The 27748-nt window shown below is 46.7% G+C and overlaps 1 long non-coding RNA gene across 1 annotated transcript in view; it reads right to left on the bottom strand.

The window, feature by feature from the left end:
• Positions 1–14999, bottom strand: part of LOC141097874 (uncharacterized) — a 46774-nt gene extending 31775 nt beyond the window's left edge. Inside the window, exons 1-2 of the long non-coding RNA XR_012234069.1 lie at positions 14938–14999; positions 5414–5513 (exon numbers count right to left, since the gene is read on the bottom strand). This is a non-coding gene — a long non-coding RNA (uncharacterized lncRNA). The remainder of the gene's footprint in view (positions 1–5413; positions 5514–14937) is intronic.
• Between the last annotated feature and the right edge of the window lie 12749 nt (positions 15000–27748).

Raw genomic sequence — 27748 nt, 5'->3', positions numbered from 1 at the left:
CAAATCCGCTGCGGATCTGCAGTCAAATCCGCAACGTGTGCACATACCCTAAAGCTTATACTCCCGTCCCGTGCCGGCATCGTTCCTGCAGTGTCGACACTCGCTCCCCCTGGAACTCTCGAGCGGTTGTTATGACATGTGAGCCCGGAGCTCAATCAGCACTGGCGTCTCTGTCCGCGCCTCCTGACGAATTGAACATGAAGAGGAAGTCCGACTGCAGCCCTGGCTTCCTCTTCATGTTCAATTTGAGAAAAGGCGGAGACAGTTATGCCAGCGCTGATTGGGCGCCGGGGTCACGTGTCACAACAACTGCTAGAGAGCCCCAAGACTGCGAGTGCCAACACCGCTGGAACGGTACCGGAAGTGGGTATAAGCTTTTTTTATTTTATCGGGGCCAAACATTTAGATCAAGATCCTAGTAGTGGACAATCCCTCTAATAATAAAATTGGCAGCATGGGTCACCAATTTACTACTCCGTATTACATCCAAGCAGTGGTGGGATTCAAATTTTTAACAACAGGTTCTGTGTTTGTGTGTAGGAAAGCCACACCCATTTTAAGCCACACCCATTTTAAGCCACACCCATTTACAGGCACCTTTTCCTCAAACATATACAAGTAGGGGCGCAGTCAAACAGTTAAAAAAAAATAATAAATTGGAATGAGATCAGAACAGTGCACCGGTCCCAAAATGGCAGCACAGGTCCCCAATAGGCAGCACAGGTCCCTAATAGACAGCATAGGTCCCTAATAGACAGCACAGGTCCCCAAATAGGCAGGCACAGGTCCCCAATAGGCAGGCACAGGTCCCCAATAGGCAGCACAGGTCCCCAAAAGGCAGCACAGGTCCCCAATAGGCAGCACAGGTCCCCAATAGGCAGCACAGGTCCCCAATAGGCAGCACACATCCCCAATAGGCAGCACAGGTCACCATTAGGCAGCACACGTCCCCATTAGGCAGCACAGGTCCCCAATATGCAGCACACATCCCCATTAGGCAGCACACATCCCCATTAGGCAGCACACGTCCCCATTAGGCAGCACAGGTCCCCATTAGGCAGCACAGGTCCCCAGTATGCAGCACACGTCCCCAATAGGCAGCACACGTCCCCAATATGCAGCACACGTCCCCAATATGCAGCACAGGTCCCCATTAGGCAGAACACATCCCCATTAGGCAGCACAGGTCCCCAGTATGCAGCACAGGTCCCCAATATGCAGCACACATCCCCATTAGGCAGCACAGGTCCCCAATATGCAGCACACGTCCCCATTAGGCAGCACACGTCCCCATTAGGCAGCACACGTCCCCAATAGGCAGCACACGTCCCCAATAGGCAGCACAGGTCACCATTAGGCAGCACACGTCCCCAATAGGCAGCACAGGTCACCAATATGCAGCACACGTCCCCATTAGGCAGCACAGGTCCGCATTAGGCAGCACACATCCCCAATATGCAGCACACATCCCCATTAGGCAGCACACATCCCCATTAGGCAGCACAGGTCCCCATTAGGCAGCACACGTCCCCAATATGCAGCACATGTCCCCATTAGGCAGCACACATCCCCATTAGGCAGCACATGTCCCCATTAGGCAGCACACGTCCCCAATAGGCAGCACACGTCCCCAATAGGCAGCACACGTCCCCAATATGCAGCACACATCCCCAATAGGCAGCACACATCCCCATTAGGCAGCACACATCCCCATTAGGCAGCACACATCCCTATTAGGCAGCACAGGTCCCCATTAGGCAGCACAGGTCCCCAGTATGCAGCACAGGTCCCCATTAGGCAGCACAGGTCCCCAATATGCAGCACACGTCCCCAATAGGCAGCACACGTCCCCAATAGGCAGCACACGTCCCCAATATGCAGCACACGTCCCCAATATGCAGCACAGGTCCCCATTAGGCAGCACGCATCCCCATTAGGCAGCACAGGTCCCCATTAGACAGCACAGGTCCCCAGTATGCAGCACAGGTCCCCAATATGCAGCACACATCCCCATTAGGCAGCACAGGTCCCCAATATGCAGCACACGTCCCCATTAGGCAGCACACGTCCCCAATAGGCAGCACACGTCCCCAATAGGCAGCACAGGTCACCATTAGGCAGCACACGTCCCCAATAGGCAGCACAGGTCACCAATATGCAGCACACGTCCCCATTAGGCAGCACAGGTCCGCATTAGGCAGCACACATCCCCATTAGGCAGCACAGGTCCCCATTAGGCAGCACAGGTCCCCAGTATGCAGCACACGTCCCCAATATGCAGCACATGTCCCCATTAGGCAGCACACATCCCCATTAGGCAGCACATGTCCCCATTAGGCAGCACACGTCCCCAATAGGCAGCACACATCCCCAATAGGCAGCACACGTCCCCAATATGCAGCACACATCCCCAATAGGCAGCACACGTCCCCAATATGCAGCACAGGTCCCCATTAGGCAGCACAGGTCCCCAGTATGCAGCACAGGTCCCCATTAGGCAGCACAGGTCCCCATTAGGCAGCACAGGTCCCCAATATGCAGCACACGTCCCCAATAGGCAGCACACATCCCCAATAGGCAGCACACGTCCCCAATATGCAGCACACGTCCCCAATATGCAGCACAGGTCCCCATTAGGCAGCACGCATCCCCATTAGGCAGCACAGGTCCCCATTAGACAGCACAGGTCCCCAGTATGCAGCACAGGTCCCCAATATGCAGCACACATCCCCATTAGGCAGCACAGGTCCCCAATATGCAGCACACGTCCCCATTAGGCAGCACACGTCCCCATTATTCAGCACACGTCCCCAATAGGCAGCACACGTCCCCAATAGGCAGCACAGGTCACCATTAGGCAGCACACGTCCCCAATAGGCAGCACAGGTCACCAATATGCAGCACACGTCCCCATTAGGCAGCACAGGTCCGCATTAGGCAGCACACATCCCCAATAGGCAGCACACATCCCCATTAGGCAGCACACATCCCCATTAGGCAGCACAGGTCCCCATTAGGCAGCACAGGTCCCCAGTATACAGCACACGTCCCCAATATGCAGCACATGTCCCCATTAGGCAGCACACATCCCCATTAGGCAGCACATGTCCCCATTAGGCAGCACACGTCCCCAATATGCAGCACATGTCCCCATTAGGCAGGACAGGTCCCCATTAGGCAGGACAGGTCCCCAATATGCAGCCAGCACATGTCCCCATTAGGCAGCACAGCAGGTCCCCATTAGGCAGCAGCAGCACATACTGACCTGACACAGCAGCACCGGTGTGACCAGTCCAGGATGATGAAGATGGCAGGCCGGGCCGAGGGTGACTAGGAAGGCAGGCCGCAGACCACGCGCAGCTCACACTGGGTAGCGGCGCGCGGTTCGTCCTGGTTAGTATCAGTGCGCGGGGGCTGCTGGGGTCCGGCGGGGTGTGCTCAGTCTCTGCGGCTGGCTGGCTGCACGTATCAGTGCGCGGTATCCGGCGCGGCGGGCGGGACTAGGAAGCAGAGCAAGAGTCCTCCTCTGCTCCTGCTCCTTATCGGCTGCTGCAGGAACATCAAAGTACCAGATCGCGGCGGTGAATCTCCCCGGTTCGGGGAACCAGCTGCTTTTTTAACAACCGATTCCACCGAACCGGGGAGAACCCGCTGAATCCCACCCCTGCATCCAAGGTACAGTGAAGGAGGCTCTTATATGGGTTTCCTCTGTCACCTGTACGGTATATTTTTCTTGGTCTTCCAGTGAGCTGTCTCCTTTGCCCCCGTAGTATCCCCCACTTTTCCTGCGGCCATGGTGGTTACTCCCAAATTTAAGGTTACCCAACGCTATAATCTTCTATACCATGTTGATTATATGTAGATTCCAGAAACCGGACAGGTTGAGGTGTGTCACAGAAACTCGGTCACATCCCTTGTTATTTGTAGCCACTAAGAACTTGTCACCGGCAGTGACTGTTCGACAGGCGGAGGGTGGGAAAAGTATAGGGGCATTTCATGAGCTTGGTATGTGTTGTGTTAACTCCCAATAACAAGGGAGTATGACAGAGCAAGAAAGAGTAACACGCAGTCTTCTGTACTGGTTATTATTAAATATTATGTCATTATTGCATATATGTGTCATTTACATAATAGAAATATAGAGTTTACATACAGACTTTGTCAGACTGACCCAAAGATGGTTTGTCTAGAAAGTTACTTTTCACTTCTGTTTCGGTACTTCTGTTCTGTTACTTTTAACTTCTGAACTGTACTTTTTAACTTTTAGACCTTGTTCTCACATGCTCAAATTCTGCTATTTGTTCTGCAGGTGTCCGCATCAAAATACACCATACCAATCTGTTCTGATTTTTGCAGACTCTTTTTTCCTGCATTTTTCCCTCTTTTGATGTATATTTAGTGCAGATTTTACATAGTATTTTTTTATGTCCTTTTTAGTGCACAAGTCTGGCTGTAAAAAGCATTTATAAGGCGGTGCTACTAGGTACTTACCATGAATCTACAAAATAAATATATATATTTTGTTTCCTAAAATACGAAGGAAATGTGTCATCTTTAACTTTAGCCCTTTTAGAGATAATTTCATCTTCAACTTGCTTAACTGTTCATAATAACAGTAATTTGGACTAGGGGTGCCCAAACTTTTACATGCTACTGTATGTGAAGCACAGACATCTGTATGAGGCCAAAGACCAGGGTCGGACATACTATTGGTGCAACCTGTGTAGCTGCAGAGGGGCATTATACATTATATATTATGATGAGCCCATATACTGTTCTTGGACAGGGGTCTCTTCTGTGTCTTTTACTGCCTAAGTTATCAAACCTACAGAAAGCAGCCCAGTAATTGACACATTGCTGGAATCAGGGTCTCTGCCTCTACATTATGCTGCTCTTAGATTAGGTGGCAAAAACCTGCTGTTTGTCTTTACACACATATATTGTGTTCTATGAAAGTAATGATATAATTATAGTTTGCCATTTGGCCTTTTAGTTTTTTCTGCTGTTTGCTGAAATCTGGCAAAAAAAAAGGTTATACCTTGTTTAAATATTGTTTATGCAATTGTTTTATTACCCTGACTTTAGTTATGAATAGCAAAAAAATCATTGTAGCACTATTTTATTTTATTTTTACAAGGGACAATTTTTTTAAATTTGGGACATCTCTCCCAGTAGGACACTGTCTCCTCTCACAAAATTACAAATGCGGAGAGACAGAGAGCTGCAGGTGAGTACAGCAGGACGCATGATTCAATACTGACGTTACCTATGGAGAGGGCAGCAAGTAAGATAAGTTTGTGACCGGCTGCTGTACTCCGCATAGGCAGCAACCAAGATGACAAAGCACACTTCATTATTATTATTATTATTATTATTATTATCATGAGAGCTTTGTCAGCTCTGTTAGACTCACCAGGTGACGTGGATCCTCTGAGCCTCAGATGGGCACACGGACCACGGGCGTCGATTCATCAAGCAAGAAGGGACATGGGGAGCGAGGATTGGGCAGAAATCTAGGAGGGAAAGAAGAAAGTAAAAACACAAAAGCGCAGATGGTGGCGCACACAAGTCTTAATCCAAAGACACAGATGGGTGTATTAATGGGTGTTTAATTGGTCTAGAGAGATGATTACGGATCCACTCCGAGCCACCTGCAAAACCCAACGTGGAGCCCAACAGAGGGCAGTATACCCAGCAGAAGGGAGTGAAACACTCCATGGGCGCCAGTCCAAAAAGTAGCAACTCAGTACTGCAGAGTCCTGGCTAAATGGAGGCAGGGTTGGTAACATTTTGCTACATAGAAATTTGACACCCCAGGCCTCTGTTGCCCACCCCCATGATATGCTACTAATTTAATGTACCCAATTATAACCCTCACTACCAGACAAGCTCTTTTGACAGGACATGTACTTAACTTGCTGAAAGTTTAATATATTGATACTTGATATACTGCATACTGATACACTTTTTTAAAGAACAACCCCTCGGAAAGTGTTATTTAAGGTATATTTAGAGACATGTCCAGACAGAGCTTGGGTTGGGCTGGCTATGTCCAGTAAAAGTATGTACGTGGATGTTTCAGCTGCAGAAATAATTTTAAGATGATACATATGTCATATTGGGACATGTTTAGAGACAAGTTCAGACATGCATCGGGTTGATTATATACACTTAAGGGCAAAAAGACGTCACCAATTAGCCCCAAATGAAGCGAACCAACAAATATATGTAATAAAATCACACAATTTTATTGGGTATCAAAAAATTAGAATAAGCGGCTACATATCCATATCCTCATAACATATCCCAAGGGGACAAATGCACAGACCAAGAGAAAAACGAGGAATCAAAAATAATTTTCTTATTATGATAAATACATCAATAAATTGTTAATATAATATTAATTAAATAACACAATGTATTCAAATATATTCCATAATATTTCAATATTCCCACACCATCACTGGAATAGAATCCCTTGCAGCAATATCCTTTTAAGCAGTATTCCGGAAGAAGCAAGAGGGCGAAACGCGCGTCGGGGCACGGGGGTCTCTGCACTGGACCACTTTCACCACCATTCTCTGGCTAAGGTAATTATAAGCTATATCGCTATTAGAATTTGGCAATATTCGTTTATGGGGCATGTATTAACAGACCGGTTTAGGCCTATGATGCACTGGCACTTTATAAGAATTTGATTTGTTAACCCCTTACAATACTGCTTAAAAGTATATTGCTGTAAGGGATTCTATTCCAGTGATGGTGTGGGAATATTGAAATATTATGGAATATATTTGAATACATTGTGTTATTTAATGAATATTATATTATCAATTTATTGATGTATTTATCATAATAAGAAAATTATTTTTGATTTCTCGTTTTTCTCTTGGTCTGAGCATTTGGTCCCATGGGGTATGTTATGAGGATATGGATATGTAGCCGTTTATTCTAATTTTTTGATACCCAATAAAATTGTGTGATTTTATTACATATATTTGTTGGTTCGCTTCATTTGGGGCTAATTGGTGATGTCTTTTTGCCCTTAAGTGTATATAATTGTGGTTGAAGTGCCAAATATTACTCTTAGGACACTTTAGTGTTTTGATTATGCATCGGGTTGAGTATGCTGCATCCACCTAAGAAACCTTCATGGTCAAAAATAGGGTCACAAGAAATCTTTTGGCTTGGTTAGAGGACTCATGTCCTGGTTGGTCCTCCACCGGTTTGCAAGTTGATTGTGCATGCAAAATGGAACAGATCCTTAACAAACGCCACATTTTGCAGATAAATTACAGACTTACTTGGCAAAACCAAGCTGCTATCGATAATCTGTTTGGTACCAGTATTCTGCTGCTTCCGGCTATGTATTATAATAACTATCTTCCGAAAACCACAGGATAAACAATGAATACATTCTGGGCACATGAATTGGACTTCCAGTAGACGATGCCACCAACAAAGTCTTTTACATCATTCACATAAACTGTGCGCGCTTCCAAATGTTTCCTGCATTTAATGAAGACCATCACTTTCCTTTCCTAAGGAATGATGTGAGGTTTGTGACTCACACACAAAATGGACAAAACTTTCCGGTTTCCAGGGGATGGAGGGGTGAGGAAGGCTTCATGCCCCTATCACTGACTTTGGTCATACAATAAAATAGATTTGTTTGCATTCATATCTGAACAACATAATTAGGAACAGTCTTTCTGAAAAGCAAAAAAAAACATCCCAAAAAATTACTCATCCACTAAGTCAGAGGTGTAATGCCTAATGTGTATCCTGGCCCCTGCTCAACATTGAAAATAAAGGGGTCTTCTCATTTTGTAGAGACCTTTGGCCTTCTTCAGGCTCAATGGTCTGGGTGTGACTGCTGCCACTGCACACCGTATAGCAGAGGTCTCCAACCTTTCTGACATTGAGAGCCACATTCAGCTATGAAAGAGGGTTGCGAGCCACATGTGGGGGACCCTGCCGAATAGCAACACCTATGCACCAACTTATATGCATGCATAAAGTCGAAAAGTATTTTTAGTAAATGGCAACTTACACATGTGGATTCCTATGTTCACAATGATACAGTCTGATTTTACTACCACATGCCATTGGATGTACTCATTTTCTTTTATTGGACCTTAAACCCAATCCAAAACTGAGGTGCAGGGCCAACAACAACCACTCCCCACCCACCAGCTATGCCACTGACCACAGTGGAACTCATTATTACATTTTCCTATTTCACATGCAAGACAATTAAGAACTTATTAGGTTTTTTTGTGTGTAGTAGAAAACTAACATATCTGGTCTAGTAGAATTTGAAGACCTGTCACTTGCTTAATATTATTAAGTAACTTGAAAAAATCCCTGAGCTCCCCTGATTCTGCCACTCTTTTCCGTTTTGTGCTGCTATGCTCCATTGCAGAGATAATCACATTTGTTGTTTTTGGAGCGCAGTATGTGAACTCTCTGCAGACTGAGTTCAAATTCCCTAGCAACACTCAGGCCTGATTATTGCCATACATGTTCTCAATCAAGAAATCACTCAAATAGAACCTGCCTGAAAAAGTGAAATAGACACAAAGTTCCTCAAAAGCTAGACATCATGCCGCAAACTAAAAAAAATTTGGAACAAATGAGAAATAAATTAATTGAGCTCTATCAGTCTGGAAAAGGTTATAAGGCCATTTCTAAAGCTTTGGGACTCAAGTGAACCACATAACTGTATATCAGTGCTAGAATATAAGGTGGTGGTGTATTAACTAATTCTATCATAATTATAGAATATCTGGCACTGTGTTGGTTGGTGCAATCACATGAGATTTACTACAAGGTGCCCAAATAATACATTCATATGGTGCTCAAATACAGCGTCGGACTGGAGCACCTTGGGCCCATTAGAGAAAATCATTCTTGGGGCCCAATATGTAGCTACATAGAAATAAATACAAGACCACCAATTGTGCGGTAAAACGTGCTAATATCAGGGTATAATATAAGGTAGAACATGTCTTAATTATAGAGCAGGGGTTGGGGTAGTCCCTCTCATAGAATATAAAGTAGCCAACTCATAAAATATAAAGTAGTCCCCTCATAGGGTACAATGCAGCCCCCTCATAGTATATGTAGTAGCCACTTCATATAGTATAATGTAGCCCCCTCACAGAATATAATGCAGACCTCATATAGTATAATGCAGCCCCCTCATAGAATATAATGTAGCCCCCCTCATAGAATATAATGCAGCCCCCTATGGAATATAATATAGCCCCCCAAAGAATATAATGCAACCAGCCTCATATAGTGTAATGCAGCCCCCCCATAGGGTATAATGTAGCCCCCTAAGAGTATAATGCAATCCCCTCATAAGTTATAATGCAGCCCCCCACAGAATATAATGTAGCCCACTCTGAGTATAATGCAGTCCCCTCATAGGGAATAATGCTGCCCTCCTCATAGGGTATCATGCTGCCCCCCTCCTAGGGTATCATTCAGCCCCCCTCATAGGGTATAATGCTGCCCCCCTCATAGAGTATAATGCTGCCCCCCTCATAGGGTATCATGCTACCTCCTCATAAGGTACCTTGCATCCCCTCATAGGGTATAATGCTGCCCATCTCATAGGGTATAATGCAGCTCCCCCATAGGGAATAATGCCCCCCACAGGGAATAATGCTGCCCTCCTCATAGGTTATAATTCAGCTCCCCCTATAGGGAATAATGTTCCCCTCTCATAGGGTATAATGCAGCTCCCCCATAGGGAATAATGCTGCCCCCTCATAGGGTATAATGTAGCTCACCCATAGGGAATAATGCCCCCCATAGGGAATAATGCTGCCCCCCTCAACCAAGACTCACTGATATATATATACATTGTATATATTAATGCCCCCCATAGGGAATAATGCTGCCCCCCTCAACCAAGACTCACTGATATATATATATACATTGTATATATATGTATATATATGTATATACACTCACTGGCCACTTTATTAGGTACACCATGCTAGTAAGGGGTTGGACCCCCTTTTGCCTTCAGAACTGCCTCAATTCTTCGTGGCAGAGATTCAACAAGGTGCTGGAAGCATTCCTCAGAGATTTTGGACCATATTGACATGATGGCATCACACAGTTGGCGCAGATTTGTCGGCTGCACATCCCTGATGCGAATCTCCCGTTCCACCACATCCCAAAGATGCTCTATTGGATTGAGATCTGGTGACTGAGGAGGCCATTTGAGTACAGTGAACTCATTGTCATGTTCAAGAAACCAATCTGAGTTGATTCGAGCTTTATGACATGGCGCATTATCCTGCTGAAAGTAGCCATCAGATGTTGGGTACATTGTGGTCATAAAGGGATGGACATGGTCAGCAACAATACTCAGGTAGGCTGTGGCGTTGCAACGATGCTCAATTGGTACCAAGGGGCCCAAAGAGTGCCAAGAAAAAATTCCCCACACCATGACACCACCACCACCAGCCTGAACCGTTGATACAAGGCAGGATGGATCCATGCTTTCATGTTGTTTACGCCAAATTCTGACCCTACCATCCGAATGTCGCAGCAGAAATCGAGACTCATCAGACCAGGCAACGTTTTTCCAATCTTCTACTGTCCAATTTCGATGAGCTTGTGCAAATTGTAGCCTCAGTTTCCTGTTCTTAGCTGAGAGGAGTGGTACCCAGTGTGGTCTTCTGCTGCTGTAGCCCATCTGCCTCAAAGTTCGACGCACTGTGCGTTCAGAGATGCTCTTCTGCCTACCTTGGTTGTAACGGGTGGCAATTTGAGTCACTGCTGCCTTTCTATCAGCTCGAACCAGTCTGCCCATTCTCCTCTGACCTCTGGCATCAACAAGGCATTTCCGGCCACAGAACTGCCGCTCACTGGATTTTTTTTCTTTTTCGGACCATTCTCTGTAAACCCTAGAGATGGTTGTGCGTGAAAATCCCAGTAGATCAGCAGTTTCTGAAATACTCAGACCAGCCCTTCTGGCACCAACAATCATGCCACGTTCAAAGGCACTCAAATCACCTTTCTTCCCCATACTGATGCTCGGTTTGAACTGCAGGAGATTGTCTTGACCATGTCTACATGCCTAAATGCACTGAGTTGCCGCCATGTGATTGGCTGATTAGAAATTAAGTCTTAACACACAGTTGGACAGGTGTACCTAATAAAGTGGCCAGTGAGTGTATATATATAATATATAAAGCTCAAGTGTGTGTATGTATGTATGTGTATGTGTGTGTGTATGTCCGGGATTGGCATCCGCACCGTCGCAGCTACAGCCACAAAATTTGGCACAGTCACACGTCTAGACCCCGAGAGTGTCCTAGGCTATGTTGTGAGGCGAAATTTTAATCCCGCGCGTTCCAATTCACAAAAAAATTTGCCCCATCTACATAATGGGGAAAAAGTGTGTGTGTATCAAGCTCCGCCCCTCATTATGATGTCATAATGGTTGCCATGGCGATGCTGATGTCATCATAGGTTGCAAGCTCCGCCCCTCATTATGATGTCATAATGGTTGCCATGGCGGCGCTGTCATAATAGGTTGCAATGGCGAAGATGCTGTCACAATGGTTGCCATGGTGACGATGATGTCTTAATAGGTTGCAATGGTGATGGTTATGTCATAACTGTTGCCATGGTGATGATGATGTCATAATGGGTATATGGGCACGGTACTATGGGATGGAGGATGTGTGATGGGTATATGGGCACTGGACTATGGGATGGAGGATATGTATGACGGGTATATGGGCACGGGACTATGGGATGGCGGATATGTATGATGGGTATATGGGCACGGGACTATGGGATGGAGGATGTGTGATGGGTGTATGGGCATGGGACTATGGGATGGAGGATATGTATGATGGGTATATGGGCACTCGACTATGGGATGGCGAATATGTATGATGGGTATATGGGCATGGGACTATGGGATGGAGAATATGTATGATGGGTATATGGGCACTGTACTATGGGATGGAGGATATGTATGACGGGTATATGGGCACGGGACTATGGGATGGAGGATGTGTGATGGGTATATGGGCACAGGACTATGGGATGGCAGATATGTATGATGGTATATGGGCACTGTACTATGGGATGGAGGATATGTATGACGGGTATATGGGCACGGGACTATGGGAGGGAGGATGTGTGATGGGTATATGGGCACGGGACTATGGGATGGCGGATATGTATGATGGGTATATGGGCATGGGACTATGGGATGGAGGATATGTATGACGGGTATATGGGCACGGGACTATGGGATGGCGGATATGTATGATGGGTATATGGGCACGGGACTATGGGATGGAGGATGTGTGATGGGTATATGGGCATGGGACTATGGGATGGAGGATATGTATGATGGGTATATGGGCACTCGACTATGGGATGTCGAATATGTATGATGGGTATATGGGCATGGGACTATGGGATGGAGAATATGTATGATGGGTATATGGGCATGGGACTATGGGATGGAGGATGTGTGATGGGTATATGGGCACTCGCCTATGGGATGGTGGATATGTGTGATGGGTATATGGGCACGAGACTATGGGATGGAGGATAATTATAATTTGTTATAACCACAGTTAGTTACTATGCCCGGGCAGCGCCGGGCTCCTCACTCCCAAGCTGGTTTGTGATTTGGCAGCGGTTCTGCTCCAATGTCAGGAGCTGTGCTGTCGTATGCCCGGCACACAGCAGATACGTGATGAAGTGACATCATTGCGCACCTGCTGTGTGTCAGAGGCAGAGGGGAATGATGGGAGAGGGAGCGTCATCTGACACTCCTCCATCATTGCTTTCAACTGTATTGGCATCTGATGCCGATACAGTTGAACGGGGTGCGCACTGGGGGTAGCGCTGACGCCGGGTCCCCCTGACTTACGGCTCCATAGTGGCCGCGTGGGCTGGGGGCTCCTGGTCTGCGGGCCTTGATAGCGGGCAGTGTTAGCCACAGCCTGCAGCTAACACTGCCTACTATTAAAGTGAAATTAATATTCACTCCTATCCTAGCCCATGGGTGTGTGGGGAAGCATGAATATTCATTTCTCTTTAACAGTGGGAACAGGCTTCGGCTTCCTGTCACCCGCTGCTGTTCGGCTGGCATCAGGGGCCCCATAGCAGCTGCGTGGTGTGCCGCTATTAGCGACCCTGCTTAAATAACTTTGTATAAGAAATAAAGCTGCATCCTATGGAGGCGCAAGTTCTGGGTGACCAAGGAGCAGAGTCAATGGATGCTCCTAAGGGTATGTGCACACGTTACGGATTGCTGTGTGGATTTTTCCATGCGGAATCTGCTTATTTTTGCTGATTTTGTGCGGTTTTGGCCTGCGTTTTTACACATGTGGATTCCTATAATGGAATGGGTGTAAAACCGCTGCGGAATCCGCACAAAGAATTGCACAGCGGTTTTTTTTCCATTGACTTACATTGTACCGTAAATCACTAGAAAATCTGCAATGTGTGCACATATCCTAACTACTTAATTCCTTAGGGATGTTTTATGGCATTGTGGAAAAGACCCTGAATGGTTATGATGCACATGATTGACCCCCCACTTATGGTCTATGTGGCACTGCTGGAAAAATCAAGTACAATGCTCAACTATTTCTGACAGTCCAACTAAGGCCGGCGTCACACTACCATAGAATATGGGCGAGTGCTATGTGAGGAAACATTGCAGATTAGTTTTTGTTGTGTTTTCTCATTCTGTCGTTTGTCAATTTCGGTTGCAGAAAGGTTCCGTTCACACACTGTGTATATGGTGCAGATTTTACAAGCAGGTTTCCAAATCTTCAACACTTCTGAAACAAACATCTGCACATATTTTCCGCACTTATTCTTACATTTTTATATAAGTTTTTTGTTTTGGAAAAGGCACCAAAAAGTTGCACCAATACAGCGCCAGCGGTGACGCGCAGATTCAGGGTCCTTGTTGAAATGGAAATTTTTCCACAACAGAATTTTACATGTTGCAGTTTACAAAAATGCCCCAAAAAACAATTTTTGTGCAGATTTTGTGTCCGAAAAGCTCTGCATGTGGATGATATTAAGTTGAAAGTCATTCAGTTTGCTGGTGACGTAAAAAGATGCGGATTTCACGTGCGTAAAATTGCCACCAAATAAGCAAAGTGCGAACCCGGCCTTATAGCACTGCAATACACGTCCAAAAGCTCCGCACGGCCCCTCGTAGGACCGCACGGCCCCTTTGAGCTCCGCACAACCCCTCTGAGCACCGCCGAGCCTCATAATGGCGAGACTAAAGACTCTGCTCCTGAGAGATAATGGCCGGGATCAGACGGGTGCATTTCACAGTCCCAATACGGACTCCCTGGGGGTCTACTGACCCAAATTACTGCTTCATATCTGTCTACAAGGCACTAAGTCCCAGATGGGAGACCCCCAGTCACTCTGGGCATTGTGGGATCCAGACATAGGGACCTGTCCTAGCTCTGTAAAATCTGATTGTGCCCTTTAAGTGAATGGAGAAAAACTGCAATACCAGACACATCCTAGGAACAGGAGTGGCGCTGTGCTTTGCAAAATAAATAAATAATTGAAAGTTTTTATTCTAATTTCCAAAACCCCTCCGCGTCATGCTACTAACTAGTATTAGGAGTGCACAAGGTATTACTATGTCTATTGTCCGTGGTATATGCCAGGCCCGGATTGATAATGTGCCCAACCGGGCATTTTCCCGCTGGGCCGCTGTCATGTGGGCTGCAGTCTGGCAGCGCCCGCTCATCTGGCCTCTTGCCAGCTGATGCGGCCACTGGCCTGGCTGTTCTTCATGCCGCCAGCCCTCTGCAGGCACAGCGGTTATAGCAGGGAGATAAGCCGCCACGCCCCCCCACGCAGCCCATCCTCGCCCTCCAGAGACCCCCCTCTGCAGCCACTCACTGCGTCGCTTGGCTGCTCTCTTTTCTGCGAACAGGACCTGTGATGAGGTCACAGGAGAGGAGGAGACAGGGGGTCACATGATCAGGGGCCTCTGTCCAGACCCCTGATCATGTGACCCCTGACTCCTCCCCTCCTGTGACCTCCTCACAGGTCCTGTTTGCACATCCTTGTCTCTTGGTGTCTGCAGGAGTCTGCTGTGCTGGTTGTCATGGTGCTGGATGAAGGAAGTTTGTGTGGGGTCAGGAGGGGTTTACAGGCTGGATGTAGCAGAGCTGTGTGTGTGTACGAGCTGTACGGAGCGGAGCCGTGAGTGTACGAGGTGTACGGAGCGGAGCCGCGTGTGTACGAGGTGTACGAAGCGGAGCCGAGTGTACGAGGTGTACAGAGCGGAGCCGCATGTGTACGAAGTGTAAGGGGCGGAGCCCTGTGTGTACGAGGTGTACGGAGCGGAGCCGTGTGTGTACGGAGCGGAGCCACTTGTGTACGAGGTGTACGAAGCGGAGCCGAGTGTACGAGTTGTACGGAGCGAAGCCGTGTGTGTACGAGGTGTACGGTGCGGAGCCGCGTGTGTACGAGATGTACGGAGCAGAGCGTGTACGAGGTGGACGGAGCGGAGCCATGTGTGTATGAAGTGTACGGAGCGGAGCCGTGTGTACGAGTTGCAAGGAGCGGAGCCGTGTGTGTACGAGGTGTACGGAGCGGAGCCGTGTGTGTACGAGATGTACGGAGTGGAGCAGAGCCGGGCGTGTACGGGGTGTACGGAGCGGAGCCGTGTATGTACGAGGTGTATGGAGCAGAGCTGGATGTGTACAAGGTGTACGGAGTGGAGTAGAGCCGGGTGTGTACGGGGTGTACTTAGTGGAGCCGCGTGTGTACGAGGTGTACGGAGCGGAGCCGGAGGTGTACGGAGGGCAGGTGTGTACAAGGTCTACGGATTGGAGCCGTGTGTGTATGAGGTGTACGGAGTGGAGCAGAGCCAGGTGTGTACGTGGTGTACGGAGTGGAGCCATGTGTGTACGAGGTGGTGTACGGAGCGGAGCCGGAAGTGTGTACAAGGTCTACGGAGCGGAGCCGTGTGTGTACGAGGTGTATGGAACGGAGCCCTGTGTGTACAAAGTGTACGGATCTGAGCCTTGTGTTTACAGAGCGGAGCAGATCTGGGTGTGTACGGAATGAAGCCGCATGTGTATGGAATGAAGCCGCGTGTGTGCGGGGTGTACAAAGCGGAGATGCGTGTGTATGGAGCAGAGCTGCGTGTGTACAAGGTGTATGGAGCAAAGCCGCATAGAGCCATGCGTGTACAAGGTGTACAGAGCGTGGCTGCGTGTGTACAAGGTGTACGGAGCGGAGTCACATGTGTACAAGTTTTACAGAGCGGAGCCATGTGTGTACTGAGTGGAGCCATGTGTGCGCGAGGTGTATGGAGCGGAGCCGTGTGTGTACGCGACATACAAAGCTGAACCGTGTGTGTGAGGCGTGCGGAGCCATGTGTGCATGAGGTGTATGATGGGGAGCATTCATACCTCCCTACCGTCCCGTATCCAGTGGGACAATCCCGATTTTGAGAGAGAGAGACTGCCCCAGCTGGGAGCTTACTTTTCCAGCGGACACAGGAGTACACGGCGGAGTCCCGAGGAGCACTTTAAAACTCTCACGTGACGTTCTACCGGAAGTGACATGCTAGAAGCTGACAAGAAATGAGGTAATTTCGGGAGGAGATTGTGACGGAACCATGGAGGCACTTCACGGAATGCTTCAGATCACCGTGTCCTCCTCTGACAGCACGTACAGCGGGATTGCCTTGGAATCGGGGATGCCGGCCATGTGAGCGGATCATGATATGTCCTGCATCAGGAGGCTCAGGTGGGCACTACAATGGGAGCCGGACTGCTATACTATCTTTATAGAATATTTATTTCTCTCTCTGTTTCTTTCTCTCTCTGTTTTTTCCTTCTTTCTCTCTCTAATCTTTCTTTTTTTCTTTCTCTCTCTGTTCTTTCTTTCTTTCTCTTTGTTCTTTCTTTTGTTCCCCTCTTCCTTTCTCTCTCTCTCTGTTCTTTCTCTCTCTAATCTTTCTTTATTTCTCTCTCTGTTCTTTCCCCTCTTTTTTTCTTTCGGTCTATTCTTTCTTTCTCTCTCTCTAATCTTTCTTTCTCGCTCTGTAATTTCTCTCTGTTCTCTTTCTTTCTCTTTCTTTCTCTCTCGCTGTATTCTCTCTCTCTTCTTTCTTTCTCCTTCTTTCTCTCTCTGTTCTTTCATTCTCTCTCTCTGTTCTTTCTTTCTCTTTCATTCTGTCTGTTCTTTCTTTCCCATCTTTCTCTCTCTCTGTTCTTTCTTTCTTTCTCTCTATGTTCTTTCTTTTCCCTCTTTTTTTTCCTCTCTCTGTTCTTTTTTTTATGTTCCCTTTTTCTTTCTCTCTCTGTTCTTTCTTTCTTGGTCTCTCTCTGTTCTTTCTCTCTCTCTGTTTTCTCTCTCTGTTCTTTCTTTCTTTTCCTCAGTACCAGCCACTGTGCCCAAAATGGCTGATGTATATACACTGTACACTGTATATACATCAGCCTCGAGTCAGCACCTATCTATACGTAAGCCTCAGCAACAGTATATACATCAGCACCTGTATAATACACAGGTGCTGGGGCTGAAGTATATACAGGTGCTGGAGAGGGTGATGCATATACTGGTGCTGACTTGAGGCTGATGTATATGTGGGCTGTATGTATATACATCACTGATCAGCCTCTAGTCAGCACCTATATATACACCAGCCCCAGCACCCGTATATACATCAGTCCCAGCACCCGTATATACATCAGTCCCAGCACCCGTATATACATCAACCCCCCGCACCCGTATATACATCAGCCCCCCGCACCCGTATATACATCAGCCCCCCGCACCCGTATATACATCTGCCCCAGCACCCGTATATACATCTGCCCCAGCACCCGTATATACATCTGCCCCAGCACCCGTATATACATCTGCCCCAGCACCCGTATATACATCTGCCCCAGCACCCGTATATACATCTGCCCCAGCACCCGTATATACATCTGCCCCAGCACCCGTATATACATCTGCCCCAGCACCCGTATATACATCAGCCCCAGCACCCGTATATACATCAGCCCCAGCACCCGTATATACATCAGCCCCAGCACTTGTATATACACCAGCCCCAGCACCTGTATATACATCAGCCCCAGCACCCGTGTATACATCATCCCCAGCACCTGTATATACATCAGCCCTAACACCCATATATACACCAGCACCTGTATATACATCAGCCACAGCACCCGTATATACATCAGCCCCAACACCTGTATATACATCAGCCCTAACACCCGTATACACCAGCCCCATCACCCGTATATACATCAGCCCCAGCACTTGTATATACACCAGCCCCAGCACCTGTATATACATCAGCCCCAGCACCCGTGTATACATCATCCCCAGCACCTGTATATACATCAGCCCTAACACCCATATATACACCAGCACCTGTATATACATCAGCCACAGCACCCGTATATACATCAGCCCCAGCACCTGTATATACATCAGCCCCAGCACCCATATATACATCAGCCCCAGCACCCGTATATACATCAGCCCCAGCACCCGTATATACATCTGCCCCAGCACCAGTATATACATCAGCCCCAGCACCCGTATATACATCTGCCCCAGCACCCGTATATACATCTGCCCCAGCACCCGTATATACATCTGCCCCAGCACCCGTATATACATCTGCCCCAGCACCCGTATATACATCTGCCCCAGCACCCGTATATACATCTGCCCCAGCACCCGTATATACATCTGCCCCAGCACCCGTATATACATCAGCCCCAGCACCCGTATATACATCAGCCCCAGCACCTGTATATACATCAGCCCTAACACCCGTATACACCAGCCCCAGCACCCGTATATACATCAGCCCCAGCACTTGTATATACAGTGGGGCAAAAAAGTATTTAGTCAGTCAGCAATAGTGCAAGTTCCACCACTTAAAAAGATGAGAGGCGTCTGTAATTTACATCATAGGTAGACCTCAACTATGGGAGACAAACTGAGAAAAAAAAATCCAGAAAATCACATTGTCTGTTTTTTTTTCCTTTTATTTGCATATTATGGTGGAAAATAAGTATTTGGTCAGAAACAAGCAATCAAGATTTCTGGCTCTCACAGACCTGTAACTTATTCTTTAAGAGTCTCCTCTTTCCTCCACTCATTACCTGTAGTAATGGCACCTGTTTAAACTTGTTATCAGTATAAGAAGTCACCTGTGCACACCCTCAAACAGTCTGACTCCAAACTCCACTATGGTGAAGACCAAAGAGCTGTCAAAGGACACCAGAAACAAAATTGTAGCCCTGCACCAGGCTGGGAAGACAGAATCTGCAATAGCCAACCAGCTTGGAGTGAAGAAATCAACTGTGGGAGCAATAATTAGAAAATGGAAGACATACAAGACCACTGATAATCTCCCTCGATCTGGTGCTCCACGCAAAATCCCACCCCGTGGGGTCAGAATGATCACAAGAACGGTGAGCAAAAATCCCAGAACCACGCGGGGGGACCTAGTGAATGAACTGCAGAGAGCTGGTACCAATGTAACAAGGCCTACCATAAGTAACACACTACGCCACCATGGACTCAGATCCTGCAGTGCCAGACGTGTCCCACTGCTTAAGCCTGTACATGTCCGGGCCCGTCTGAAGTTTGCTAGAGAGCATTTGGATGATCCAGAGGAGTTTTGGGAGAATGTCCTATGGTCTGATGAAACCAAACTGGAACTGTTTGGTAGAAACACAACTTGTCGTGTTTGGAGGAAAAAGAATACTGAGTTGCATCCATCAAACACCATACCTACTGTAAAGCATGGTGGTGGAAACATCATGCTTTGGGGCTGTTTCTCTGCAAAGGGGCCAGGACGACTGATCCGGGTACATGAAAGAATGAATGGGGCCATGTATCATGAGATTTTGAGTGCAAACCTCCTTCCATCAGCAAGGGCATTGATGATGAAACGTGGCTGGGTCTTTCAACATGACAATGATCCAAAGCACACCACCAGGGCAACGAAGGAGTGGCTTCGTAAGAAGCATTTCAAGGTCCTGGAGTGGCCTAGCCAGTCTCCAGATCTCAACCCTATAGAAAACCTTTGGAAGGAGTTGAAAGTCCGTGTTGCCAAGCGAAAAGCCAAAAACATCACTGCTCTAGAGGAGATCTGCATGGAGGAATGGGCCAACATACCAACAACAGTGTGTGGCAACCTTGTGAAGACTTACAGAAAACGTTTGACCTCTGTCATTGCCAACAAAGGATATATCACAAAGTATTGAGATGAAATTTTGTTTCTGACCAAATACTTATTTTCCACCATAATATGCAAATAAAAGGAAAAAAAAACAGACAATGTGATTTTCTGGATTTTTTTTTCTCAGTTTGTCTCCCATAGTTGAGGTCTACCTATGATGTAAATTACAGACGCCTCTCATCTTTTTAAGTGGTGGAACTTGCACTATTGCTGACTGACTAAATACTTTTTTGCCCCACTGTACACCAGCCCCAGCACCTGTATATACATCAGCCCCAGCACTCGTGTATACATCAGCCCCAGCACCTGTATATACATCAGCCCCAGCACCCGTATATACACCAGCCCCAGCACCCGTATATACATCAGCCCCAGCACCCGTATATACATATGTATATACAGTAGTCTCAGTGTGATATATATTCAGCAGTATGTAACATAATATAGTATAATACTGTCAATTATAATGTAGAGTTGTGTGTATATATTGTGTAGAGCTGTTCATATAGTATGTTGCTGTGTATATAGTATATAGTGTGGAATCCACACTATATACACTGGCCCATCTCCACACTATATAGTATATACACAGCTCCACTCTATATTCCTTACCACAGTATATAGTGTGGAGCTGTGTACATTGTGTATACTCCTCCTGTCCTGTATACATGGTGTAAATGTAAGTATCTGCTCTAAGTGTGTGTATCTATGAAAATAAAAAGCGCTCCGATGAATTGTACAAAGTGGCGGACTCTTTATTAGCCCATGTGACAAAGTTTTGGATCTACAGTATAACAGATCATTTCTCTGCTATGGAGTTGAAATATTAGCACATGGGCTAATAAAGAGTCCGCCACTTTTCTCTTATTTAATCATTTCATCGGTGTGCTGATTATTTTCTTTTTATAAATGCCTTTGATTTAAGGTTGTGTGTCCTAAAAGCATTTCACCCACTGCTTAATATTTGGTGGTGCTCAATTATGACACAAGGCTGACATCACCACCCGGCAAAAGCGGGCAAGTGCCGTCGGGGACTTGGCATGCTATGGGGCTCGTAAGTAGTGGGGCTCCGGTGCCAGCGCCGACACAGTTGAAAACAATGATCTGCTGACGCTCCCTCTCTCATCATTCCCCCTCTGCGTCTGAGCTCTGTGACGTCTTAGTGCAGAGGGTGCAATGACATCACTGCAGCGAATCGTCTGTGCCAAGCAGTGCAGAGGATCAGAATACACTGAGGAGACCAGAGCAGTGGGGACAGGGAGAAGTATTATATGGGGCCCATTATACTGTATAAAGTAATATATGGGGCCCATTATACTGTTTAAAGTAATATATGTGGCGCCCCTGAGGCTCAGTCGCCATAGAGGTACTGCACCTCCTCCTGAGGTGTGGTATCCCACCATCCAGGTAAGGTGGAGACTCCTGACCACGCTCCAACACCTGCACCCCACACCACAAAGTAGTGTAGCAAAGCACCTTCGGCGGCTCCCTGCTTGAAGTATAGCAAAGCACCCATTGGTGGCTCCCTGCTTGGAACACGAAACGTGCTGGGAGGTGGGTGGAGTTAGATTACATTACAAGGAGCGGGAAGAGTTTAGGATGAGAAGTCAGTTGGTTTGAGAGTTGGAGAGAAGAAGATCCCTGGAGAGAGGGATAGATGGATGGAAGTGCTGCAGCCGATCCCAGTGACCTGGGTCTGCTGGCACGGGAAAGGAAGAGAGAGAGAGCAACGTAGACTGAAAGCCTGATTCTCCATAGAAAGAAAGATTAGTACGGAACGTGAGGAGTAAAAGGGAACAGAGGATGTGGGTTAGTGTCATGATCTCAGTGCGGGTTTGACTCGCACACATGGGTTAATGTCTGGAACCAGTGCTGATGACTGGCATTTCTGGGGTTAAAGGTTGTGATCCCAGTGCAGGCTTATCTGCACACCTGGGGCTATGATTCTGGCCTCTCCCTGGTTCTGGGAGAGGTTTCTTATAGCCTCAGGATGCTCCCATCCCTGTCAGTTATACTATTGCCCTTGGCATTGTGTGGTGACCCCTGTTTGTGCTGTGTTCTGGTTGCTTGATTCTCTGTGTATGACTCGGTCTGTTCTCTGGATATTGCTTTGGATTCTGCTTGGTACCTTCTATGTCTGTTTGGTTTTGACTTCTGCTTGGCCCTGACTATCCGTCCTGTCTCATCCCTGGTACTTTACTGATATCTCTGTGTATGACCTCCGTTTTGCCTGACTCTGAGTATTTCTGTATAGTGTCCTGCCATCTCTGAAAGCAGGACGCTAAGACTCGCCCCCTTGCAGTCACATGACCGTTGGTCCTGTGACTGCTTGCTAAACTTCAGCGTCCACAGGTCCTGTGTATCTGTACTTTCCAGCTGTACCTGACCCCGGGCCCCCCTACAGTGCGGGTGAGTCCCTGCTCAGCAGAGGCTGCACGCCGGTACTGACAGGATCCTGACAGAAGAGAACCCTTCCTAGAAGTTCCAAGCGCAAGGCCGGTCCCGGTCCCCGAGGTTGTATGGATACTAATGGTCCTACAGCAGACACCGGAGGAATAGTAGTGACCACTTTATTCCCACACAAGACTTGGGGGCACAACAGCAACTGGATAGTGAGCCGGGACTTAGTAGCAAGAAGTCCCCGAAGCAGGCTACAGCAGTCTGCCGTACAAGTAGAGTTCATAAGAACATCGGACAGGAGGAACTCCAGTGTAACTCAGTACTAGGAGTACTTAATTTAAAGGCGCTATAAGAGGAGACGTTCAGAAAGGCACATGTTGGTGGAGTGTTGGGAAGGAGTATTCCATCTGGCCTGGAGGTTGACAGAGTCCCTGACCCGGAGGACACGGCACGGAGGCAGGAACCTGTTTGTACAACAGACTGTGAGTAAAGCTTTGGAACTACATGCCCTGGTGTCCTCCACTTATTCCTGCGCCAACCTGCCCAGCCCTGCTGCATCCCTTGCGCCTGAACCTACACCATCTAAGTGTCACTTCACCTACACTGCCCTGGTACTCCAGCCCTGCCTGTGGAGGGCTATAACATCACTGCTGCACCACACCATCTGTCCCAGAGGATCAGTCTGCAGCGTTGGCTTAACACCTCCCTTGCCGAACACCACAGGTGGCGTCACGAATCACTTATAAACTTTCATCACCATAAGCACACTGAAGCAACCCCTTTTACAATGGGCGCCTAGGGCCACAGCTGCCGTGACATCTCCCATTGGAGCTCATAGGGCCCGGTACCGAGTACCCCACAGCCCTGGGTGTGAGGGCGACCCATATACAGTATGAGGGCCCATTATACTGTATGGACCATTATATGGGGCCCATAAAACTGTATGCAGTAATGTATGGGGCCCATAATAGTGTATGGAGAACAGGGCTGTGGAGTCGGTAAGCCACAGTTTCGACTCCGACTCCTGGATTTTATCAGGCTCCGACTCCGTCTCCTTCATAAATGGCCAATTCATAACAACAAATTTACTGTTGTAAAATATTAAACATCGTGCTTATTCAGTTTCTCACCATCATATAAGTAATCAGACCACTTAGAGCAAAAACTACATTTATTAGAATACAATTAGAATATAGGAAATAACTTTTCTAAACTGTAAGTAAATATGCAATAAACACTTTTATGCAGTTAATAAGAAGAAATCTATAAATTTGACCTCAGAAAAAGTATTACCTCTGTCAGATCCTCCTTCATGGATGCCCTCAAATCTGATCTAATTATTTTGAGAGCAGAGAACAACCTCTCTACACTAACTTGTGTTGGTGGCAAAGCAGTAACCACTCGGGCAACATCTCTGACAATGTCAGGATACAGAGGAATCGCTTGTTGCACTGTTATTTTTGATGAACGGTCAAATTTCTCAATTTCTTTTAGTGTACATGAAAAATTCTGCTGAAATGTACTGGCTGTGTTCCTTGATGGGGATGACTCTTCTTCTATGCGGGAACGCTTTGCACGGTCCTTGTGATCCAAATATTTTTCGAAATTAAATTCTTCATCAGTTGATGATGAGGGTGAAGATGTGGCAGGACGACCAAATTCTTCTTGTTCCTCCTGACTGTTCTGCAACCCTTTCATCCTTACTGCTATTTCAAACAGAGCTTCTTTTCCTTTACTTAGCTGTTGATCATCTAGAAGAATCCGATGCATTGGGTCTACATAAACAGCTGCCAAAAGAATGTTATTTTGTAATAGTAGCTCCTCTCTCCGTTTCATTGATGTAGCAATGCCACTTGCAATTAACCCTCCTCTTTGGGACAGGCAAAACATCAGGTTCTTCCACTCCTTTAAGAAAATACCTGGAGTTAAGTCCTCTGCTTGTAATTTTTTAGTCACTATAAATGGGTGCTCTAGCAATTTTTCCAGCTCAGTCACCTGATTCCACTGACTTTCATTTAGCGTCAGTTGAGGGTTAGCCATGTCTACAAGAAAGGTTTTCAGTTCAACCAAGCGCTGAATCATTAAGTAAGTACTGCCCCATCGTGTGGCTTGATCAATAATTGCCCCTTTTCCAGCACGTCTCTTCAAAATTGAGTCAACTTTAGGGGTTCTGGCAACAGTAGCCAATTTTCTCACCTTGCCAATCAGTGCAGCAGCATGTCCTTCTTGCAGACTGTCTCTTATAGCCAGCTGTAGCGTATGCACAACACAGCGCATGTGATGAATGAAAGAACATATTGACACAGTTTCAACAAGATCATCTAAACTATCATGTTGCTGTTCATCTGAAGCAACTTCAGTTTGCTCCTCAGTTACAATACTGTGTTCCTCTATTTCAAACATTTCTGTGTCTGTGGACCCAGAATGTTCTTCTAGCTGCTGGTCACCATCATTACTCTCATTCATTAGCTTAATAGTACTTATCATATTTGAAGCATTGTCAGTTACGACAGAACTTGCTCTTTTTTAAGTTCATAGTCTTGCAGAACCTTTTCCACCAAGACCTGGAGAAACTCACTGGTGTGATGAGCTTTGGTGTCTTTTACTGCCAATGTCTTGGTAACTATTTCATTTTTGTCACAAACAAATCGGACATTGATGGCAAAATAGTTCACTCTGTGACGTGTGCAGGCATCCATTTTAAGAAACAGAAAGCGTCCCTTGAGAGTTTTTTTAAGTTCTTCCTTTTGTTTAAAAGCTTCTTCGATTACTAATTTTCTAATACTCTCTCTCTCCAGAGAAACACCAAGCTTGCGGGCTATTTCTCCATTCAGACACATAAAAGCTGGTCGTGAAAATAATGAAATAGGCACACTATCCTTTACAACAAGCTCTATGATCTGTTTTTTAAATGTATCTACTGTCATTGTCACAGTAACTTTGTCACTGACAAAATATCTTGCAACTGATGGCTGCAAAGTTCTCTGCTCCTTTGTTTGGCTGGAAGAGCTGGGCACTGGTTCATTGGTTTGGATGCAGTCTTTCTCATCCACTGCTTTCAGTACTTCTGGATGAAAGCGCTGTAAATGTCTCTTTAAATTAGAAGCTCTGGTAGGAGCATTTTTATCTTTGCCTGAATATGCACTCATCTTGGCTTCACAGCATTTGTTTTCGTCTGGATCATTTGTCATACACTAACGGACATAATGTTTTCTATCTTGAGTGATGGTGAAATGTTCAAATACAGCTGATTTAATGTGATGCTTCTTTGACATTCTCAGGTTTTTAATTCTGCATTCACAATCCAAATGACAATTGTTTTTCCTAAAAACAATTGTACAAAATTATTGCCAGGTCGTACAACTGATATAGTGGTCAGTAATACTGTTATTATTCCTCATGTACTCACAGTTAACTGATGCAAAGTTTGTTGAAAGGATAATACTTCTTACAGTCTTCCTCTTCTGAGTAGCAGGCAGCTGTGAGATGCTTGGAAGACGCACACCTAGTATGATCTAGTCTAGAGGAGGAACTTTACTACTAAGAATTTGCAACACATTTTCACTTTCAGTTTCATACATTGTAAGTAGGGGGGTTGGGGCAGCATGAGGTTAGCCAAGTATAAGATTAGATAAGGGCAGTGGAGAACAGTGACACACAAGAAGTGAGAAATGTCTATCTCCAGCAGAACTGCTTATCACTGTTGTTCATAGTTTGATAGAACATATATATTTGAGTAACATTTATAAAATTCATATGAAAGTTCAATTATGAAATATTAATACATTTATTTTAAAGCTGGAGTCGGAGTCGGTACAGTTCTACCGACTCTGACTCCAACCAAAACTAACTCCGACTCCGACTCCACAGCCCTGATGGAGCATTATATGGGCTCATTGTACCGTATGGAGGAATATGTGGGGCCCATTGTACTGTATGGAGCAATATATGGGGCCATTATACTGTATGCAGTAATATATGGGGCCATTATACTGTATGCAGTAATATATGGGGCCATTATACTGTATGGAGCATTATGTGTTGCCCATAATACTGTATGTAGGACTATGTTGTGCCCATAAACTGTATGGAGGACTATGTGGTGCCCATAATACTCTATGGAGAACTATATGGTGCCCATACTGTATGGAGGTCTATGAGGTGCCTATAATACTATATGGAGGTCTATGCGGGCCCCATAATACTGTATGGAGGACTATATGGTGCCTATAATACTGTATAGAGGACTATATGTTGCCCATAATACTGTAAAGAGGACTATGTGGTACCAATAACACTGTGTGGAGGACTATGTGGTGCCTATAATACTGTATGGAGGGTTATCCAAATTCGGAAGTTCTCCCCTATCTTTTGGATAGGGGATGACTTTCTGTTTGTTGTGGATTTGACCCCTCGGACCCCATGATCCTGGGAAACATAGCTTTGAAGAGCACCATGTAAATGGAGCTGTGGTCAGTCATACGCACTGTGACGCCATTCACATGTGGCTCTTCAAATAACTCCTTAAAGAGAGTGATGAGGGGACGACAAAGTATAGCAAAAATTCACTGATCGGGGTGAGGAGTGCTATAGTTTGTGGGCTGGTGGGGTTCGTGTGGCAGGGCTGCATTTTTGTCCCAGTCCTGCCCTGGTATATGTTGTCTCCAGCAGCGGGGAACTTTGGGTCAGAAGAACTATAACAATACAGCGCCCCCGGCGGCTGCAGGACGGAGCAGCACAGCGACCCCCCTCTCTCCAACGGCTGCAGGACTGAGGAGTAGAGCGCCCACTGGCGGCAGGACTGAGGAGTAGCCCGCCCACTGGCTGCAGGACTGAGGAGTAGAGCGCCCACTGGCTGCAGGACTGAGGAGTAGAGCGCCCACTGGCGGCAGGACTGAGGAGTAGAGCGCCCACTGGCGGCAGGACTGAGGAGTAGAGCGCCCACTGGCGGCAGGACTGAGGAGTAGAGCGCCCACTGGCGGCAGGACTGAGGAGCGCCCACTGGCGGCAGGACTGAGGAGTAGAGCGCCCACTGGCGGCAGGACAGAGCAGTAGAGCGCCCACTGGCGGCAGGAC

The sequence above is a fragment of the Dendrobates tinctorius genome, unplaced genomic scaffold (assembly GCF_039654945.1).
Source record: "Dendrobates tinctorius isolate UK_male_01 unplaced genomic scaffold, ASM3965494v1 ptg000086l, whole genome shotgun sequence".
Taxonomy (NCBI): domain Eukaryota; kingdom Metazoa; phylum Chordata; class Amphibia; order Anura; family Dendrobatidae; genus Dendrobates; species Dendrobates tinctorius.
Note: the sequence above shows the minus strand (reverse complement) of the source record. Positions and strands in the feature narration are given on the sequence as shown.